The sequence below is a fragment of the Pinus tabuliformis genome, chromosome 8 (assembly GCF_031772625.1).
Source record: "Pinus tabuliformis cultivar Carrire ecotype Pingquan chromosome 8, CPIR1, whole genome shotgun sequence".
Classification (NCBI taxonomy): Eukaryota; Viridiplantae; Streptophyta; class Pinopsida; order Pinales; family Pinaceae; genus Pinus; species Pinus tabuliformis.
Genome location: NC_142294.1, coordinates 699,694,825 through 699,719,431, shown reverse-complemented (window position 1 = coordinate 699,719,431; position 24,607 = coordinate 699,694,825).

Sequence of the window (24,607 nt, the reverse complement as noted above, 5' to 3'; positions counted from 1 at the left end):
CAAGCCTTTTTATTACTTTTTTCGTTCTTTAAATCAATCATTTTCTAGTCTTAAGGCTTCTCTCTTATGGTTATTTTCTATGGGTTGGTTTTGCTTCCACTTGAGTGGTTATTCGTTTAGGTTATGGCTTGAAATTCACAATCCAATTGCTTAATCCAAGTTCTCTAAATTTACCCTATTGTTCTTTGTATACGAGGTTGATATCTATGAAGCCACACCTGGTTATTAACCCTCTTTGAGCTAGGGTTATTAAGAAACTGTTAAATTCTTTTAAAGGAAATTATGTATTTTTTAAATTGATTTCACGACTTGTCAGTCTTGCAAGTTCTCTTTTATATTTATAAAAACATCCCAGGACCTAATAGCGAGGGTCTTTGCTCATATTATGGCTGCCAGTCTTGGTTGTTTAATGGATAGTGAAACATTAATTTACTTTTATGAATATATATACCATCTCATTTACAGATATGTTTATCTCAATTGGATTTTCTAATTTTAAAAATGTTTGGGTTTTGTATTTTACTCTTTAACAGTCTCTCAATAGTGACCTACCCGATATTATAATTTAGTGAATTTATCAGTTACCCTTTTTTTTGTACCCTTCAAGTATCACAGTAGGAAATTATATGCTTCATTGTATTTTATAATGACTTGTTTAATGCAATCATGCCCATCCAAGCAATTCAATTTTAGTGTTTGATTTTCTTGTGGAAAATTTTTAAGTTGAATTTGCGGTATGTTACATTTTCTCTGCTCATTTCAAGGATATGAATGTATCATATAATACTTTTCTCCCTTCAATACTCAGTGGTTAATAAAAAAAAAAATAGTTGGGATAAGTTATGTAGAACAATAATGACCAATTTTTACATTCTGTAATTTATTTAAAACCCATATATCTACATATATAACTATTTATTTAGTCTGGAGGAATAGGGAAGGCCTAATCTAGGACCTACCTCATTTTCTCTAGTCCTGTCACTCTAAGTTTAGGACTGATTACCCTCAAAGATAGTTGGACATATTTTTCCAATAACCTGGGTGTCTAACCTGACTCAAGCCTTAAAATTTCATATAGCATATGTAGAAAAAAAAGAAGCATATATATAGGAAGTGAATTCACTCAACATAACACTTATCTATTTAGTCAATTGATCCTGCCACGAAAATGATAGGGGGAGGAAGAATGATCCACCCAACCAATGAGAACTAGTATCCTCTACCAGAAGTCCCGCAAGCAAGTCTCACTTCCAAAACAATTTCTTTTAACAGAGACCTTACCAGGTTCACTTAGGACTTCTTCGACCACACCAAGTCCAGCTTAGGATTTCACTGACCACACAGGTTCAGTTCAGAATTCCATTGGTCAACCAGCTAAATAATTTATGTTTGGCAACGTCTTACTTCCCCCAATAACATCTTGTATGAGGGCATAAAGCTTAACAACTTTTCTTTTCCTCTCTTAGGCCCCCTCCAACTAGTATCCAAGTTCACAAAGTTGCCTCAGAATTTTTCCCTCTCACCCTCTTGGCTCCCTTTTCCATAACTGGGATAATTTATCTCTGGGGAGAGGAATCTGGGTAAGTAACCATCTCTACCCATAATTGTCTTTTAACTATCTAGAATGTGAAACTCCCTTTAGTGTCTTTCCCACCGTCATTTCCATGACTCACCATAAACAATATTTATTAATGAAATTTAGAAATATAAACATTTATGTTTATCACTTATTCATACCAGACCTTCAACATGGCCCAAAAATTTTCCAAGTAACTTTAACAAAAGTAAATTAGAATATTTACAATTCACTGAGGGGTATTATGATCCAGGTGGATATTGGTGGCCACCCGCCAATTCCACTTGGACCCCCACCATTGCTTCTTTCAGTTTTTTCAGTTTCCTTAATTGTAGCACAATTTACTATTTAGTAGTTTTTCGGGTCCTAAACTTCCGAGGCTGCTTTGAGGCCCTAAACGACGTATTTTTGGAAGTCTTCAGTGATTTTCTACCTAAAATTATCTTTTCCATCGTAGTCCTTGAAGATATCTTTCCAACGGTTTATCATGCGCATTAACGGAGATAATATGACCAAGTCACGACCCCGGGAAGTTGGATGTCCAACTCACCCCAATGGGGCCCATAAACTCTTGGTATTACATCTCCTCGGGTTAGGGTTTTGGTTGTTTAGGGTTTGATCTTATTGTCCAATAATAAAAAGGCCCTTGAGCCTCATTGTAAGGTAGTTTAGAGGCATGTAGCTGCCACATCTCTTCTCAGAGATAAGCTACCATCACCCTAGCTAGTTTATTTCCATTTCTATTTGTAAGCATGTTTCAGTATTTTACATTAATGAAATGAAGTATTATTTCCACTGCATCTCTGTGTTTATGGTTATCTCTGTAATTTGTTGTGTTCCTATTTAAATCTAGATTAGTGGTATCAAAGAGGTCTGCTTTTTTCCTCTGTTTTTCTTTGCATGTCCCCAACAAGGTCAGGATATAAGGAGTTAGGGTTTGAACTAGTCAAACCTTTGCAAGACCAGCAACGCAAATCCCAATGGCCTCCCATGGCAGATGAAAAGAAAGACGAGGGGCAAGAGATCCTATCAAAATCTTGCTTAAAGAAGCCCTCGAGCGACAAAGGAACGCGACGATAGACAGCTTCGCCCAGATCCTTCAGCGGCTACCCAGGGGCGACGCATCGGCTTCCAACAGCTAGTTTGGAAATGCCACACCATTTAAGGTACAAGTTAATTTTTAAATCCCTATATTCAAGGGTCAGACAGATGCAGTTGCCATCGATAAATGGTTAAATCTGCTAGAGGGTTATTTTTTTGTTCATGATTTTTCCAGTTGGGAAAAGATTATTTTCGCTCTTCTTAAAGTAGCCCCCCACGTCAAGGACTGGTGGGAAACCTACTGCGGGTAGAAGGATGAAAATACAGGCTCACTATTTTCAGTCTCACCCACTTGGAATTCATTCTAGGATGCCATCAAGGAGCAGTACTACCCTGTCGGAAGCTATGAGGATCAATACATAAAGTGGACAACGTTGCGGTAGGGAAGGGACCAAGACGTGCCGAAGTTTACCAATATTTTCCATACCCTTTGCACAAAGTTGGGTATCAAGGATTCAAAGCAACATTTGGTACTCAAATATCGTGGCTACCTACACAAGTACATCTAGGAAGAATAGAATTCCTGAACATCTCCTCGCTAGGCACGACATACCAATATGCCGTCAAGGTCAAGCAAAAGTTCAAACAAAAGAAGCGAGACTTTGGATCTACGAATTCGAAGCAAGGGAAAAGTGCCCCCAAACTGCAGAACAAAGGACAAAGCCAAGGCGGGGTGGCCCAATACAACCTGCCAAAGCTGCAAGCAAGAATAACATCGCGAAGCGAAAAAGGACATAGGAAAGTGGTGTGAGTTCCATAAGATCCACTCACAACACAAGTGAGTGTCTGGCCAAGCAGTCACTGGTGGCTGAGCTAAAGATTTTAGAATTAGATGCATGTTCCGACTCTGAGTCAGAACCCAACAAGGGGAATGACAAAGGGAAGTAGATTATCGATGTGGAGCCCAACGCCATCATTGCCACCATGAAGATCCAGAAGGAGGAAACTGAAGATCCAGAGGCGGAGGAGAATCTCTTCCACTCCCATATGTGGGTAAAGGGTTGCCCACTATAGTTCATTGTGAACAGCGGGAGCTAAAAGAACCTCATTTTGGTAGAGGTTATGAAGCGGCTAGGCTTACTGGCCACAACACATCCACAACCATACACCATCGGGTGGCTTCACCAAGGACGGGATCTTCGTGTGAGCCAGCAATGTTGCCTTCCATACAACATCAAGCCCTTCACGGATGAGGTATTGTGTGACATTTCTCCCCTTGAAGTTTGTGATGTATTATTAGGACAACCGTACTTGTGGAAGCAACATGCTGTGTATGAATCAAGGCCTCGTGCTGTTATTGTTACTTTGGGAAATAAGTTGTACAAGATACTGGAGGTAGCACCGCTTACCGCCATCTCTTTGGTTACTACAAAACAATGTAGTAAGCTCATTTCCAAAACCGGGAAATTTGTTTTCCTGATGATACGCCCTTAAGGAAAGAAGAAGACGGTGGCCACAACCTCCAAACAGGGCCCCTCCGCACGACAGCTACAGATGGACAAGATCATGGAGGAGTATGAGGACATACTCACCTCCCACACAGGGGTTCCTCTGCACTGTCAGGTCAAGCACTCCATCGATCTGACCCCGGGCATGCTGCTGCCTAATGGACCAATCTATTGGAGTTATATTCTAGAGAACGATGAAATCAAGAGGCAAATTCAGGAGCTGCATCAGAAAGGTCACATCCGTTCGAGTTCATCACCCTATGGGAGCCCAATCGTGTTGGTACAGAAGAAGGATGGGACTTGGAGACTCTGTATTGACTGTCAGGCGCTGAACAAGATCACTGTCCATAATAAGTACCCGATCCCACGGATTGATGACCTCCTAGACCAACTGAAGGGGGGGAAATATTTCAGCAAGGTCGATTTGAAGTCAGGATATCACCAGGTACCAATCGAACCCTCCAATGTGTGGAAGACTGCCTTCAAAGCCAAGGAGGGTCTTTTCGAATGGTTGGTTATGCCTTTCGGATTGACGAATGCTCCTACAACCTTCATGAGGCTAATGGATGACATCTTGTGACCATTCACCAACTCATTTGTAGTGGTATACTTGGATGACATCCTGATCTTCAGCAAGAGTTTGGAGGAGCACCTCCACCACATCCAATAGGTTCTCCAAACACTGCGGCAACACAAGTTATGTGCCAATTTGGAGAAATTCACTTTTGGCATGACCCAGGTTCAGTATCTAGGATACATTATTGATGAACAAGGGGTGCATGTGGATCCAACCAAGATCCAAGTCATTTTGGATTGGCCATCTCCATCCCCTCTGATAGAGCTCCGCAACTTTCTAGGTCTTTCCAACTTCTACCGCAAGTTTGTGTTGGGATTTTCTCATATCACTTGGCCCTTGAGTCAAGTCACCAAGGGAGGCGCGAAAGCAAAATTCTTTTGTCTGAATCTCAACAGAAGGCATTCACAGAGTTGAAATATCGCCTCTGCTCGGCACCAGTCCTCACATTAACAGACTTGCAACAACCATTTAAGGTCGAGACAAATGCCTCTGACTATGCTATTAGGGCAGTCCTTACTCAGCATGGGCATCCAATGGCATATCACACTGAGACACTTTCAGACACAGTCTGTAAGCATCCCACTTATGACAAAGAGATGTATTCCATTGTGCAGGCTTGCTGATAATGGAAGCATTACATTTTGGGGAAGGAAATGATCATCCACATAGACCACAGACCCCTGCAATTCATATAGACCCAAGGGAAATTGAAAAATGATAGCCATCAGAAGTGGTCCACATACCTGCAACAATTCCATTTGAATATCAATTATAAGAAGGGCAGCACCAATAATGTTGCATATTGCCTCAGTCGACCACCGATCACGGCATTAACCACCGTGCTCAACTCTTGTGGGCACGAGACATCTGATTGGCCACTTCTCTACAAAAGCAACCCATAATTCGGCCACACATACCATACACTCTTGAAGGGTGAGCATGTTCCAGATTTTCACCTCAAGGATACCCTGTTATGCCACCTTGGTCACCTTTGTGTTCCTTCAAGTGAGCGTGCCAAGATGATTTGGGAAGCACACTATAGTTGGGCTGTTGGGCATTTCGAGGTCGAGAAAATGGTGGCAGTACTGCAGAAGTATTTCTATTGGCCGAATCTTCGACAGGATGTCAGGAAGTACATCAGATCATGCACTACCTGCGCCATTGCCAAACTGACCATCAAGAAGCAAGGCCTCTATACCCCGCTGCCTACCCCTAGTCAACCTTTGGAATCCATATCCATGGATTACATGTTAGGCCTTCCTTCCACTAAGCATGGAAATGACTATGTTTTTGCGGTCGTCGACAGGTTCTCGAAGATGGCCATTATGGTGGCCTGCAAGAAGAATATCATAGCCGAAGCCACTGCTAAACTCTTCTTTCAACAAGTGTGGGTACACTTTGGGATCCCATAGTCTATCATCTCAGATTGGGACAACAATTTCCTCAGTACATTTTGGTCCAGTCTCTGGTCGATGCCGGACACCAAACTCACTAAGTCCACAGCCTTCCATTCTCAAACTGATGGCCAGACAAAGGTTGTCAACAGGATGATCGTACACATTCTACTCATGTACAACTCAAAGCATCCACGCACATGGGACGAGAGCCTCACCTATGTTTAGCACAACTACAGTCGGGCTCTCAACGCCTCCATTGGCCACAACCCTTTTTAGGTGGGCTTGGGATTCCAACCACTATGTCCCATTGATGTGGCCATGCCATTTGCACCTACTCACATAGATTAGGTTCATGTCCAGCCCGAAACAGATAAGAAAACAGCTTCATTGAGTACATCCAACATATTCACTAGCAGGTCCATGATGTTTTGGAGAAATCAAATGCCAAGTACAAGCAGCGACATGATCAACATCGAGTGCCACACAAGTTTTAGGTGGGCGACAAAGTTTGGTTGCATTTGCAAAAGGAATGCCTTACCGGAGCCTATCAGAAACTCAGACCACTCCAATATGGTCCTTACACCATTATCAAGGCTGTGGGAGACAATCTATTTGAGCTCAACATTCCCCCATTCCTTGGGCTGCACCCAGTGTTCAATGTGGACCACCTTCGGCCATACTTTCCACCATTACTAGACACATCTGGCATTGCATAACAACTCACACCCACAAAGTTAAATCCAGATTGCATGAAACAAGTTGCAACTGATCGAATCATGGACACACAGATCAAGTACACTCGCCAGCAGAATATCCAACTGTATGAAGTTGTCAAAGCTGGCCAACTCCTTCACTAGGGTAAGTGGCTCACTAGGGAGCAAGTTTAGCAGAAGTTTCGTCATCTCATGGATGAACTCAACGCAATGGGGACCATTGCTTCCTAAGGGGGCAGGAATGATCCAAGTGGATATTGGTGGCCACCTGCCAATTCCACTTGGACCCCCACCATTACTTCTTTCGATTTTTTTAGTTTCCTTAATTGTATCACAGTTTACTATTTTTAGCAGTTTTTCAGGTCTTAAACTTCCGGAGCCGTTTTGAGGCCCTAAATGACGTTTTTTTGGAAATCTACCGCCAACAATTCAATATCTAAAATTATATTTTTTGTCATAGTCCTCGAAGAGATCTTTCCAACTGGTTATCATGCACGCCAAACGGAGATAATATGACCAAGTCACGACCCCAGGAAGTTGGTTGTCCAACTCACCCCAACGAGGACCATAAACTCTTAGTGTTACATCTCCTCGGGTTAGGGTTTTGGTTGTTTAGGGTTTGCCCTTATTGTTCAATAATAAAAAGGCCCTTGAACCTCATTGTAAGGCAGTTCAGAGGCATGTAGCTGCCACATCTCTTCTCAGAGATAAGCTACCATCGCCCTAGCTGGTTTATTTCCATTTCTGTTTGTAAGCATATTTCAGTATTTTACATTAATGAAATGAAGTATTATTTCCATTGCATCTCTGTGTTTATGGTTATCTCTATAATTTGTTGTGTTCTTGTTTAAATCCGGATCATATTACATCTTTCCCCCATTGAGTGAAACATCATACTTAGTGTTTTCCTAGCCCTTAAAAAATGTTGGGATATTCCTCGTGTATAAAATACTCATCCTCCCAAGTAACCTCTTCCAGGTTGAAGTGCTTCACTGCACTTCAACTTGGGTGATTGCTCACTTCCGTACCATAATTTCTCTTTGATAAAGAATGAGTAGAGGCTTGACCAAGAATATTCCATCTAATTCAACCTACATCAACAATCATTATGGTTGTCATTAGTTTCCATCAATCATTGTTTAAGAAAAATATATATAATCATTTCAAAATGTTTTTGTTTACCTAGACATCCTGCCAATTAATAATATGCTTAGGATCATGTATGTATTTGTTTAAAAAAGAAACATGAAATACATTTTATATGTGTATATGACTAAGTGAAGTCATTAGATATGCCACAATACCAATCCTTGAAAATATTTCAAAAGGGCCACAAAATGAGGGAGTCGTCTTACACAAGTTCCCCATCTTAAAGTGCTTTTTTTTAATGGTTTAACCTTTACGTACACATTGTTTTTTATGGTTTAACCGGTATTGCATGTAGAGTAGTCCTTGTCAAATAAATTTGAATCTAAATATATGCTAATTTATGATTTTTTTTTCTTAAATAAAACCACAAGTTTACTAATAATAATCCAATGAGAAATATATTGAGAGGATAAAACAAAATAAGAAGCCAATTAGGATATGATATTGCCATATTCATGGGATTCTCATCTTGATATTGATCATAATATGTCACAATGAAGTTTTTTAAATTCTTTTGTAAATGATATCTATTGAGATTTAAAAAAAAATTAAAATTTCTTGCAAAGTTACAATGAAAACAAAAATAGGCCACCTTTGAGGATTAATAACACAAGGTGAACTCTAATTCTTTTAATAATAAAAAATCAATTGTTGATGCACTTTTGACTGTGTAATTAATTAATTTATATTGGTATCTCAAGATTTGGCTAGTTTGTAGTCTTCTTGTTGCAATCTAGAATCTTTAAGGATGATTCAGTAAATGGAAAGAACATTAGGCTTAAAAAAATATGCTTCTTACCTTCCACTTCCCAATGGTGAACACTGAAAATATATATTTTTTTAAACCAATATTGCACATGATAAAATGGCCATTGTATTATTTTGGTTTGATCCTTCCTATGCTCCACATCTACTACTCCAAGGAGACTTAAAGATATATGCTCATGTTCAACCAGTCTAGTGAGGCCAAAGTCACCAACACGGATGTTATAGTTGGAGTTGATAGTGGTATATAAAATTTGACAGGTTTATGTCTAAACAAGGTTATACTAGATGTCACTCTGATCATTGTGTTTATCTAAAAAGGCAAAATGATGGCAGCTATATTATATTTTTATTGTATGTAGCTGGCATGCTTGTTGCAGGTTCTAACATGAAGGAAATAAATGTGCTCAAAAGAAAATTGGAAAACTCATTTGCAATGAAGGATTTGGGTGTTGCAAAACAAATCCTTGGTATGAGAATAACTAGAGACAGGAAGAATAAAAAATTAACATTGTCTCAAAGTGAGTACATAGAAAAGGTGTTGAAAAGATTTAATATGCAAAATGAAAAACCAGTTAGTATACCTTTGGCTAGCCATTTCAAACTAAGTAAGGAGGTGTGTCCCAAGACTCAGGAAGAAATGAATTATATGTCTAAAGTTCCATATGCATCAGCAGTTGGAAGCTTAATGTATGCAATGGTCTGCACAAGGCCTGATATTGCACATGCAGTGGGAGTTGTAAGCAGGTACATGAACAATCCAGGAAAAGAACATTGGATGGCGGTGAAGTGGATTCTTAGGTATTTGAGAGGTACCACAAATCAAGCATTATGCTTTGGTGGTTCAAACATTGCTCTATAGGGATATGTTGATGCAGATATGGTGGGTGATAGAGATAACAGGAGGAGCACAACAGGGTATGTGTTTATTGTAGGTGGAACAACTGTCAGTTGGGTTTCAAAACTACAAAGTGTTGTTGCACTCTCAACAACGGAAGCAGAGTATGTTGCTGCTACATAGGCTAGTAAAGAAATGATTTGGTTACAAAGGTTTCTAGATGAATAGGTTAAGAAGCAGGAGTTGGGCAGGTTATACAGTGACAACTAGAGTGCCATACATCTTGCAAAGAACTCTACATTTCATTCCAAGACTAAACAGATACAGTTCAAGTACCATTTCATACTGTCAGCATTGGAAGATGGACAGTTGAAGCTGGAAAAGATACACACTAACCAAAATCATGCAGATATGTTAACAAAAGTTGTAACGAGGGAGAAACTGAAATTCTCCTCAGTTTCAATTAGTCTTCAAGTATGATGAAAAAGATGAGAAACAACCAAGTCCAAAGTGGAGTCATTGTCCAGCAAATGAAGCAGTGGTGGAGTTGCTATAATTAGTCTCTAAGTTAGAGATTGTTGGATGTGGAGCCTGATTATCTTCTTTATTCAGAGGTATCACCACATTGGACCCCAGTTCGTAATGTGGCAATAATGCCACCCATAATATTTGTTCTGTAAGGGGGGTCCAGGGGGGCGGATGCAATCTTTAGGAGCCCCCCCTCGTAGAGGATCGAGGGAAGCGCCCCCGAAGCTAAAAATAGATGTAAAATTTCCTTGTAAAATGTTGTAACTTTTTAGTCAATATGGGTCGTTCATTAGGCAGAGATCTAACAGTAGAAGTTATGTTTAATTTTGGGTTTTTTTCCCTAGAAGGAAACCCCTCACTATATATGATGGAATTGTATTACGTCTATGTAGATCTGTATTCTGAGTGAGAAAGAGAGAGGAGATTGTGTGAGAGCGAAGAGGGTATTATAGCGGATCTATTGTAGGTTATATCTCTTCAATTTATTGATAATATAAAAGGAAGGACTGTCTATTTCTCCGTAGACATAGCCCAAATTGGATGAACCCCGCATATCTGTGTCTCTCTTGTTTTATGTGTTTTTTTGTGTTTGTATTTCTGCAATACATTTTATGTGTTCCATTACTCTATAATATATAATTTTCTAACAGATATGATAGCTTCCTTTATGCAAGACTTATGTCGATATTTGGAAGGAACTATAACCTTTTTCGCCATGAACATATAGATAAATTTACTTCTACTTAACATTAAAAACATAAAATGTTTTATGCAAATAATAACCATCACAAAAACTCAACAAATAATAATGAAGAAGTGGTTCGAACTTGAGACCCCATAGAAATCTTCAAGAACATCCCTAGTGTTGTTTCCCTTTGTGTGCTCTCAAAGGAATTTTTTGTTTGTGTGCTCTAGGAGATTGTACTCCATATCACTTTCATCTCATTGATTTCTCCTCATAAGACTCAGTATGTAGATCTGTTAGGTTTTTGAGAAGATTGAGCTCTAAAAGGTCTTTAGGTTTCAGTAAATTGAAGAAATATGATCGCTATATTGACAACAATGAATTCATGGATGCTATCATTTATGAAAAAGTCAAAATCAAAGGCGCAGAATAATGATAGGGATAGATCAAAAGAATTGCTAGACTCACTACCAATGAGTTTTGACAAATTAGGGTAATTTTTAAGTCACTTGAAGTAGTCCAAGGAAGCTCTCGATGAAGAGAAAAAGGTGAACCATGATGTAGATGATTTTTTCAATTTGATAACTAATGTGAGTGATTAAATTTAATGTTACGAAACTAGATAAGGTGTATGAATGGTAAACCATATGGCAGTTGAACAGAAGTTAGCAAAAAGAACAATTTCGAATGATTTCTTAGTAATGATACATGTAGATGGAAGTTGTGTGGACACCCGGGCGAAAAGAATGACAAGTGAACAAAACTCGGTTGAATGAACGATTGTTTAGTTATACTTCAATGTACATGTTATTGTATGGTGTGAAAGTTGTAATAAGACCTTCAAATTATGAACATCTCAGAAGTTTAAAATATAACTTTTTTAATATATATATATATATATATATATATATATATAGAGAGAGAGAGAGAGAGAGAGAGAGAGTTAAACATTATATAATGTATTGGTCAAATTTTAACTAATAGTAATCAACAAGCAAATCTCACTAGTAGCCAAATACTCTTTACCATCCTAAAAGTTTAAATTATGTAAAGGAAAATAATTCTTATCAAAACCCAAAAATTTTAAGTTCATAAAGATAAACATTGAAACCATAGAACAATGCAAAGCAAGGCTATTATTCCTCCCTACCGAGGAAGGACTTTAGCAATTGATTTGCTTGTTGATTACTATTAGTTCAACTTTGATTACCATCCGTTGATGTTTGAATACTACTACCAATATTCCATGGAGGTTAAATCTCTCTCATCCACACTAATAATTAAATTTGAGTTATGAAAGACTTATTCTAAAATAAACACACTTATAACATCAAAATATAAAATAAATAAATAAATCATATGAAGAAAAAGAAACAAGCAAATAAAAATATAAAGCGAATTGGCTACATTGAAAATAACATTTTTTTTAACCAACTAAAAAAATAAGACAATTAAGTACATATAGAAAACACCATTCATGCACTAAAACAACAATAGATAGATATATTTTATACATTCTTGAAATCAGCAACAAGATATTATGTACATATTGAACTAGCAGAAATTAACAACTAGATATATAGTGAAGCTAACTAGATTTTTTAGATTAGAAGGTGAAAAAAAAACCATATTTTAGTACATTGCACCGTTATTTGAAAAAAATGTACACCTTCTCCCATAAGTAGTAACTAAAATTATGGTTCTATGGTCACCGTGCTCAACGCCATCTCGGTCCCTCCACGTAGTACTGCTAGAAAATGGTCAAGGTAGTCCATTTCTTGTGGCTCGGCAACGGGAGGAGGGATCTGGAACAATGACTTAGATGAGAAATTTGTGTGGATGCCTAAGAGTCCAGCATTGCGAAAAGTCCAAGGCTTATGTCGCCCTCACATTGATGCACTTTCCTTGCTAGACCAACCCTTCATATTAAGCAATGAAATTACTAGCGTTGGATGTTTGAGTAACCCTGACAGGGATGAAAATTCTCCACTTAAACTTCCAACCCTCTATATAACCATGGCTCTCTTTTCAGTCCAACCTCGACTCATCTGAACTCATTAATTACCAAGATTTCTCACTACGCCAGAAAATAGATTACGTCTCAGATTTCTCACTACGCCAGCAAATAGATTACGTCTCACACTCATAACTATGAGAGCAGCCAACAATTTTTCCTGGAAAAGAGAGGAAATTTCAGTAATATTTTGATTAAAACTCCGTAAAAATTCTAAGAAATTTCGATTATAACTGTCCAGGTTCAAAAAAAAATGGGTGTTTTATGGTTTTTTTTAATAATGTTGGATACGTTTTACCATAGAAAAAACAATTTAAACACTTTTATGGTTAGATTTTAAAATGGTCCGGCCAAAAATGATTTTATGGGGAAAAGGATAACCTCACTAGACAATGTCTATAAATATGTTTTTTTTTGGGTATTTACATCAATATGTCTTCCTTTATTATAAGTGGTCATATTAATTATTTTCTTGAAAACAAATTCCAATGGTATGATTGAAAATGCAATATATTCACATATAAATCATGTATGAAATTTAGATTACAACTATCGAGCTTCAAAAATTTTGGTACTTTATGGGTTTTTTTAATAGTGTTGAATACATTTCTATCATCAAAAATACAATTTAAACACTTTTATGTTAGATTTTAAAATAATCCAACAAAAAATGACTTTCCTACAAAATTATAACTTCCATAGACAATGTCCATAAATATGTTTTTATGAGTATTTACATCAATATATCTTCCCTTATTATAAATGGACATCTTAATTATTCTCATAAATACAAATTCCAATGATATGATTGAAAAGGAAATATGTTCACATATAAATCATATATTTAAACCATATTTAAATTAAAAAATTCAAAACATGATTAAAAATTTAATGTGCTACTTGAGATTAATAAAAACTAGATTCACCAGCATTAAAACGTGGGTTGGATTGATAATGACCGGATTAGGGTGTATTTAATTATTTAACGTCTTTGTGCTATGTTTTTCACATTCCTTCGTGATATGCTTAAAGAAACTTTTTACTCCATCATTGGTATGTGGTGGATTTTAACAATATTATATAAGTTTTAATTGTATTAGGTTTTAATAATATTAAATTTTATTATTTTAATTTTATGATAAAATTAAATATATTATTTTTATATTATAATAATATAATATTAAAATTAAATATGAGTGAATATTTTTATATTATAATGGTATATTATAATAATATAATAATATTATTTTAAGTTTATAATAATATTAATTTCTCATATATTTAATTTATAAGTTAATTTTATAATAGTTTTAGTTTTAGGTTAGTTTTAATTTTTATAATTTTTTTTTGGTTATTTATGACCCGAGGAGCATCTAATCCGTAAAATTCATTGCGAATCGCATTCGATCTAGGCCACATTATAATATTATTTTATGTTTATATTAATATTAATTTTTCGTATATTTATTTTATAAGTTAATTTTATAATAGTTTTAGTTTTATGTTAGTTTTAATTTTTATATTTTTTGTTTTTTTGTCAAGTTGTCTGTCATCTATGACTCAGGGGCATCTAATCCATCAAAGTCACTCAGGAATCACACTCGACCTGGGCCACACTAGCCTTAAGCTTACTGGATCATTTAGCATGTCTCCTTCCCCTAGCATAGGCCACAACCACACCCCGTGAGGTGTGATCTTGGGTCGCTCTGCTAACTATATCCATTCTCAACTAGTGGTGCTAATAAGCCTTGATAGCTTTAATTTTTATATTGAAATAATGTTTCATTATATTATTATTTATGTTATCAATAATATAATAATATCTAACACTAAATATTATTAATATTAATATAACATACTTACAATAAAATAAATTTATAAATGAATTATAGGTATGTTGTATTGCAAGTAAGTTTTATAAGAATTTTAATGTATATACTAAAGTAATGGTTAATGACATTATTATTAATAATATTTTAATATTAATTAATATTATTATTAACACATACATAACATTAATAACAATTATATAACACTAGTACTAATTATTATTAAAAATTTCCTTTAAAAAATATCAATACAATTAATATTAATAACATTAATAATATTATTAATAATAATAATATTAGTAATTATAATAATGTTTCATTAATATTGTATTATATTAACAATATTACATTAATTATAACATAAATTTATTATTAATGTAATAATGATATTCTATGTAATCATTCATTTTTATATTAATATTAATGTTATTAATAACATTAGTATCTAGACATATTAATAATAATAATAATAATAATAATAATTACAACAATTTAATAATATTCACATTAATATTAAAAACATCTTGATAATAATATGTTTTCAATATAATTTTTAATGGTCTCCAAATTATTTAAACCGACACCATTTTTCAAGTGTAAATCATGGAGGCCTATAGTAGGTGACTAATTTTAACCATAGTCAAATCATAGTTAACCATCAAAAACCAGCATTCCAATGGTAACCATATGCAAATCATAATTAATATGGTCCACCATAGTCAAAACATATTCAACCCATGGTCGGCTATAATCAATCATATTCAATTGTGGTTGAACATAGTCAAACCATGGTCAATCATAGTCAAACCATGTTCAATCATAGTCAATCATGCCCAACCATAGTTATAAAATCATTAACCATAGTCACTATTAGTCAAAACATAGTCATCGATGTTTAAACATGGTGAAGATGGACAACTATAGCCAATCCTACTCAACCAAAGTTATACAATTGGTAAACATAACTATGTTCACCCATAGTCAATGTTTAATGAAAGTGTTTAGTAATATTAATATTAATATGGTTTAAAACACATTGGTTTACTAATGTGGTGGACTATGTTTGACAGCCAACACTCAAACTTGGGTCAAACATAATCCCTTATTATTATTATTGATTAATATTAATAGTCAGACACTCAACCACATTAATCAAACATAACCAAATAAACTCAACCTTTATAGTCAATGTTTAAATAGTTGACCATGATCAAACTTGGTCAACTCTATGTTTACCATATTTGACAATAGTCAACCTTATTCACTCATATTCATCCTCAGTCAATGTAATTAAACCATATTCAATTATAATCAACCATGGTTGACCAAAGTCAAACATTATCAACCATAGTAAACTAAGGTCATCCTTGGTTGATCACAGTAAAGATTTAAAAATGTTTAATAATAACAATATTAATATTAATAAACTTAACTAATAATAATAACGATATTAATATTCTGACATCATAATGGTATGGAAATCTATGAAATATTACAATGTGAAAAACATTATCACAATGTTATATTGCATTACAATTTATCCAATATCACAATGCGATATTACAAAATGTGGTTGACTATGTTTGACAATCAACATTGTTCAACTTTGGTCAAACATAATCACTTATTAATATTATTAATCAATATTAATCATCAAACATGTTGTGACATCATAATAATATAAAACTCTTCCCAACATGGAAATGTGATGAGCATTATTAAATATGGTCAACCATGGTTATCCTTGGTCGATCACAATCAACCATGATCAACCATTATCCACCATAATGGTCAATCAGGATCTCTATGGTTAAATGGTCGAACATCATCAACCAAGGTCTCTATGGTTGAATGTGGTCAAGCATAATGGTCAATTAATATCTCTATGGTTAACCATGATCAACCAAGGTCAACCATGATCAACCATGGTCAATTATGGTCAACCATGATCAACCATGATTGAATATGGTTAATCCTGGTTGAATATGATCAACCATGGTCAACCATGATCAGGGTCTTTGTGGTTGAATATTGTCAACCATTATCAAGGTCTTTGTGGTTGAATATTGTCAACCATGGTCATCTTTGATCAACAATAATTAACCTAGAACATTTTGTACTCTAATGACTCCTAATAGCCAACCATGGTTAGAATGACCCAACACGGTCAATCAAGGTCTCTATGGTTAGACACGGTCAACCATAATGGCCATTCAAGATCTCTTTGGTTGAATATGGTCAATAATGGTCAACCATCTTCAACCATCTCAACCATTAATGTAACCATCTTTGTAACATTAATGTAACATTAGCATTAACATTAATGTAAGCTTGACCATGGTCAATGTTGTCAACCTTCCCAAGCTTGATCAACCTCATCAACCATTGTCAACTATGGTCAATCAATCCACCCTACACATGTTGGTTGTAAATAACATAACCACATTTACTAATCTGGTAAATATACGCCGATTGATGACATTTTCCACCTTTTATACACAAATCAACATGTGAAAATGATGTATATCGACATATATCAACCACATTAGTAAATGTGGTTGTGCTAGCTACAACTAACGTGTGTGGAATGGATTCATTAGCCATGGTTGACCATAGTTAAAAATGGTTTATGAGGTTGATCAAGGTTCACAAGGTTGACCATGGCTAATCTTACATTAATGTTAATGCTAATGTTACATTAATGTTACAAAAATGGTTACATTAACGTTGAGATGGTTTATGGACTTGACCATGGTTGAAGAGGATTGATTATTATTAACCATATTCAACCAAAGAGATCTTGATTTACCATTATGGTTGATCATATTCAACCATAGAGACCTTAGATGACTATGTTCAACCATTCTAACCATCGTTGACCATGGTTGGCCATTAGGAGTCGATAGAGCATGTAATGTTACAAGTTGATTGTGGTTGACCAAAGATGACCATGGTTGATCATGGTTGACCATATTCAACCATAGAGACCTTTGATCATGGTTTATGTGTTTGATATACACCGATTGGTAGTATTTTCCACCTTTTAGACACTAATCATCATATGAAATAATGTCAATCAGTGTCTATCAACCACATTAGTAAATGTGATAGTGTTAGTTATAGCGCCTTCTAGCATAATAGAGATGCAAAGCTACAAATGCATGTGTTAATTTTCTCTCTTCTTTTTGCATCAATTGATCATCCACTAGAAGAACTTGCTAGCTAATCGATATGTTCTTGCAATAGCTTATTAACCATATATTGTTCTCTAATCATATAAGCATATACATTCATTGTAATAGAATCACGTCTATTTTTCACTCTAATGACTGCAAACATGATCATAGCTTCATATGTTACATGTTTTCATACTCGTTGTAACATAAAATTTATCTTGAAGTATTAGGACTAGCACAATCACATTAATAAATGAGGTTGATATATGTCAATAGGTGTATATCAAGCACATGCACAACCACATAGTAAATATGATTGTATACGTTGATAGGAATATATAAAACCATTAATATAAACCTAATATTAAACCCAATATCAAAAACCCTAATATTAAAAAGTTTATATAATAAACTCTAATATTATAAATGGTATAGCCCTAATATTAAAAACTTTATATAATAAACTCTAATATTATAAATGGTATAGCCCTAATATTAAACACCCTATATTATAAACCCAATATAATAAACCATAATATTAAATCCAATATTAAAACCCCAAATATTAATCCCCAATGTTATAAATACAATATTAAAACCCCTAATGTTATAACTTAAAAGTTTATAAACCCTAACACAACAATACTAGTAAATGTAGTTGAATATTAACCCAATATATTATAAACTCAATATTAAACTTTATATTACAAACACTAATATTGAACTTGATATTATAAACTCAAATATTAAAAACTCTAATATTATAGACCCAAATGTTATAAACCCTAATATTAAACGCCCAATATTAAAAACCCTAATATTATAAACCCAAATATTAAACCTCAATATTATAGACTCCAATGGTATAGACCCTAGTGAAACCACCTTAGTAAATGCGGTTGATATATTTCGATGAGCATATACCAAGCACATGCACAACCACATTAGTAAATGTGGTTGAATATTAAACTATATATATTAAACACCCTATATTATAAACCCTAATATAAACCCCAATATTATAAACCCTATATTATAAACCCAATATTATGAACCATAATATTAAACCTAATATTATAAACCCTATATATTAAACACCCAAATTTATAAACCCTAATATTAAATCCATTATTAAAAACCCTAATATTACAAAACCAAATATTAAAAACCCTAATACTATAAACTCAATATTAAAAACCTAATATTAAACACCCTAATATTATAGCTCAAATATTAAACTTCAATATTATAAACCCAAATGTTATAATACAAATATTATAAACTCAAATATAATAAAGGTCCTTGACACAACCACATTACTAAATATGGTTGATTATTAAACCCTATATATTAAACACCCTATTCTATAAACACAATATTATAACCTCTAATATTATAAATCCCAACATTAAAACCCTAATTTTAAAACCTAATATTGAAACCCTATTAAAATACAATATTAAATATTATTGATATTATTTATTAATTTTAATGTTAATAAACCTTATATTAAAACCAAATATTTTAAACCTAATATTGAAACCCCAATATTAAAACTCAATACTAATACCCTATTAAAACCCAATATTTTAGAATACACGATGATGAGGTGTATTTTTAAGTCACTTTGTGATGTCAAGGTCACCAGTTCAAAACTCTGTGGGAAAAGTACAGTCGTGTTAAGGGTTGGTGTGGCCCAAGCTGGGTGTGATCCACGAGTGATTTTGACAGCTTAGATGTCCCTAGGTCGCGGTTTCTCAAGCCAAAGGTTAAGTCTGTAGTCATATCTAGAGGACACAGACAACTACAAACCAAATAAAAAAACAAAATTTTACACCAAATAATGTGAAACCTAATTATTAAGACGCAGATATTGTTAATATTTTTTATTAATATTAATGTTAATAAACCTAATTTATAAACCATAATAATAATATTAACGACATAAAATAATAATATAGACATGGTTGTACATTTTTTATCATGGTCAACCATGGTTGACCATGGTTGACCTTGGTTGACCATTCTAACCATGTTGATGTTTGTTGACCATTGTTTCTCATTGGTTGACCATAGTTGACTGTGATTGATCATGGTTGATCATGGTCGATCTTGGTTGACCATTCTAACCATGTTGATGTTTGTTGACCATCGTTTCTCATTGGTTGACCATAGTTGACTGTGATTGATCATTGTTGATCATGGTCGATCTTGGTTGACAATTCTAACCATGTTGATGTTGGATGACCATAGTTAACCATGGTTGACCATGGTACGTTAAAACCCAATATTAAAACCCCAATGTTAAAACATAATAAAACATAAGAAAACATAGTCAATTATATTAGTAAACCAATGGATTTTAAACCATATTAATATAGATATTATTAAACATTTTTAAGCATTAATTAAACCATATTAATATAGATATTATTAAACATTTTTAAGCATTAACTATGAGTAAGCATGGTTTAATCATGGATAAACTTTTCAAAGACAACCAAATTTCTATATCCATAGAATCAATACATTTTTTCCACAGAAAGTGCAAGTTTGATTGTCCCTATTGAACCCCAACCTCATTATCATCCACCCGTATATCCTTGCAAATAATTTCCATCCAACTGCGCATTTGGCCTCTATTGAGGTGTCTTCAGGCGTGCGATGTATATGAGAAACAAGATGTATATAATACAAAGGATCAGTAGGACTATATGAATCAACTATAGAATAGGAGAATTAAACATCCCATGAGACCGAAGGGACAATGGTTATATCATAACACCCAATTAAACAAATTTACACCGCCACCCTTTCCTAGAATATCCGCACAGCCCGAAACCAAAGGTAAATGACCAGTCCCTTAAACGCAGCCACCAAAATAATAGACACTGTCTCACTTCACAGCTTACCCTCTCGTCACCCAAGTATGACCCGCATGTGAAAAAAATCACGAATGGAACAACTAAAACTCCAAAAATCCTCAAGACATGACCATAAAAACCATCGCCGTTTCCGTAACCAACCACCACACAAGATAATTCCTTCTCAAATAAAACCTACCCGTAGAGGCAAATCAGTCCCCAGAGTATTTCAAAGCATAAACTATAGTGCAAGCATACCCATCATACTTATACTAACCATTCAGACTAAAACTTTGACACAAGTAACTTACGCAGAGGATGGGGAACCCAGTCCAGGATTATAGGCCAATTTCAAATGCTCGTGTATCTAATCCAAGAACTCTTACGGTCTCCATACGCCATCAGCAAACCCTCCGTGACCTTGGATTCTGCTAGGTTTCTTGCAAAAGTCCTACAGTAGATCACCACCTATTTCTTCCTCTAGAATCATGTCCTCATTTGATCAATGACTTTTGTTCTCCTGGCCATCCTTCAATCGCACCACTGTCCAGTATCATTTGCAGATAATCACCCCAATAATCTTTGAAAAATGTAACCATGATTTCGAAGTAAATTTGTTCCTTTTATAAAAATTTGAGAATGATTCCAAATTGCGGTTATCATTCTCATTTTGGTGAGTGAAAAGGAGTTTTAAAAAATATGGCTATGATTCCAAATTAGATTGTGTTATTCATATTGTATAGTGCAAGTAAGTTTTACAAAATATGATCATAAATTCAAATTAGAGTTGTGTTATTCACATTTATTGGAACAAGTGAGATAAAAAAAATATATTGATATTGATCAGTGTAAATAGATATAAGATATTACGTGATAATGATTTTATTTTTTTGAGCGCAAGTGTGTGTGAATCCTGATTTATAAAAATAAAATAAAAAAATCGAATGAATTACATAGATATTTTTATGGTAGAAGGGTTTTGAACCACTTGGTTTATTATGAAGACTAAGATGGATGTTCCTGTCTAATTAAGCTTATTAAATATAATAGAGATACGATTTAGATAAAATAAATAAATAATATTATATTCAAATGAAATATTAAAAAATCAATAAAAAATTAAATTAAAAATAAAATAAAAAAGACTAAAAATAACAATTTTATTGTCGATCAAATTAAGAAATATAAATATATAAAATTATATATGTGTGTGAGAATAAATAAATAAAAGTTGCAAAAAAATATCAAATTTGAAATAGAAGCAGGAACAAATGTATCATAATCCTAAGGAGTAGAGAGGAAATATGTAAAATATGAATCCAATCAAATATATTTTTATTTACTTAATAAAATAAAAGAATTATAAACTTTAGCAATATATTAATAAATTATTAAATGAAATGAATTAATTAAATCTAATTTTTTAAATTATAAAGAAAAATGCTAAGAATAACCAGAAAAGAGAAATTGCAATTAAAGAGAAGAAAAAGAACTTATTAAGGAAAGAAAGGAGGGTGAAAAACAAGCGAAGATACCTAGAAATAAAGGGATGAGATCCAAAAACTACTAATTTTTCACACATGGTCCTTATTTAGCGTATTAGATCTCTTCTTAATTTTTATGGCCTAAACTTTCGTTGATGGAAATGATCAATCTTGGCAATGACTTGGGACTTCTCTATACAAATATGGTGTTTTGTCTTCTCAGCATGCTCAACCAAAGTTGAGCAGTGAGTCATACAATGTTTTATATCAACTGCGTACTCATGAATCCTTTTGATTTATGAAGCGGCTAGTTTCTCTAATGTAGGGGATCCCACGGGAACATAAGAATATATAAACACTTTTCATGTTTTTAGTATCCACCGGGTCTTCGATGCATCTTAGGGAGCTATGAATGGTGTTCAGAGGTCTAAAGGTGGAAGAGACCTTAAGCTTCTTGCTCGCCTTTAAAAAGGATATGATACCTTGGTGTTTATTATGGTCATTCTTTTCAAACACTTTAAGAAGATAGGGTTTTTCATTCTCTAGGTGACTCTCATCTGAAACCCTTAAAAGCATGAATAGCCAATGTGTTGAGAACTCCCACCTTTTGGGTTGGATAATGATAGGAATTGGCATGAATATATTGCTTTGTGTGAATTTTCTTATGAAAGATATAGTAAGACAAAGAACCATCATCTTTTTTAAAGAAAAAAATGTCAAAAAAACAAGGTACCATTGACTTCCATAAAATAGTTAACCTTAATTTTGCATTAATCTAGTTAAATATTTATTAAGTATAATTTTTAATAATAAAAAAATAAATTTTTGAATAATTATGCTTTAATAAGATCAAAATTAAAATATATAATACACTTTTAGCCTTAAAAAAGATAAAAACAACTTACGAATTAGAATTGGATTTTTTCATATTTTTATGACTATTATAAAAATTTAAAATATAACAAAATTTATTTGTTTTATATTTAAAAAGTTTACGGAAATTCATTTTCATTCATACTTCCCTAAGTTAAAAATTTATAAGACTTAGTATGCTTTTATATATAAAAAAGAGAGTATAGTTTGAAAATATTGAGTAATGTCCCTATTGAGAGATAATATAGTAATAATGTCAAATAGAATACTCAAAAAAAGTGTTAAGAAAATAGAAGAAAAAATGTATGTGTTATTTTAATTAAGGATTTATTAAAAGTCTATAAACATTAAAAAATTTTGATATATAAATATATTTGAAAAAAAGTTTGTAACTCAAAAAATTTAATCTATTTTGATATGTAAATATTTTAAGTGTAAAACTTGGAAACAAATTTATATTTCAAAAATTTAATCCATTATCTATATATATATATATATATATATATATATATTACATTTTTTAATGCATAAATAGATATAATACCTTAAAAGTCACTTTTATCACTTGGATTCTATTGACTACACAATTTAAATTTGCAATTCTAATAATTTTTTGCTACATTTTAAACAAAAGTGTTAAAATGTAAAATAGTAAGATTATTTGAGATATTTAAAAATGTTTTAACCATTAAATTTATTATTTTAATTACTTTATATAATACATACATGCATGCATAGTTGACAATGAACTGTTTTAATTAATATGTATATTGAAATATTTTATTTATGGACAACCTTGTTTATATTAAAATGTTATATTTTATTTAAGTTATTAATATTATTTTTAAATACATATCAATATTTATGATTTAAATTAGACGTTTTAAATGTTATTTATCACTTTTATACTCATACCAGAATGAATTATATATCTTTCTTTTTAAAAAATAAGTAAATTATTTTATTTTAAATTTTTTTCCTTTTAGGCATTGAAATATATATATTAGTTAATATGGATGTTCAAATAATATATTTAAGTTTTTTAAATATTTATAAAGAAAATATAAAAATAGTTATTTGATATAAAATTATATTAATAGATATTGAAATATTTGATTTATGGTATTAAGAATAAAAGTAAACTATTTTTATCACGTTTTTTTATACTAAATTGTGCCATTAACGACAATAAATTTAACAAAAAAGAAATTAAGATTATTAATATTTTATAATACTTCTAATTAAAATTAACCAAAAATTTATATTTATACTTATCAATTTAATTAAAACTAACCCTATATTAATATTTATTTTTATTTTTATTATAACTAATAATATTTTTTATTTACCGTATATTTTATTTTTATTTCCAAAACACGTGTATCAATTCCAGAGACAAATGAAATCACCCATCACTATTATTATTAGTTTTTAAAATTATATTTTATTAGGTACTTGTGAGTCTTTTTTTTTCCCATGGTTTTCTTTAGTAGCACTTCCTATGTTTTATGTATCCCTAGAATAAGAAATCATCCTCTATCGTGCGGTGGAGATATTCATAATGTTTTTAAAGCAATCTTTCGAGGAAAA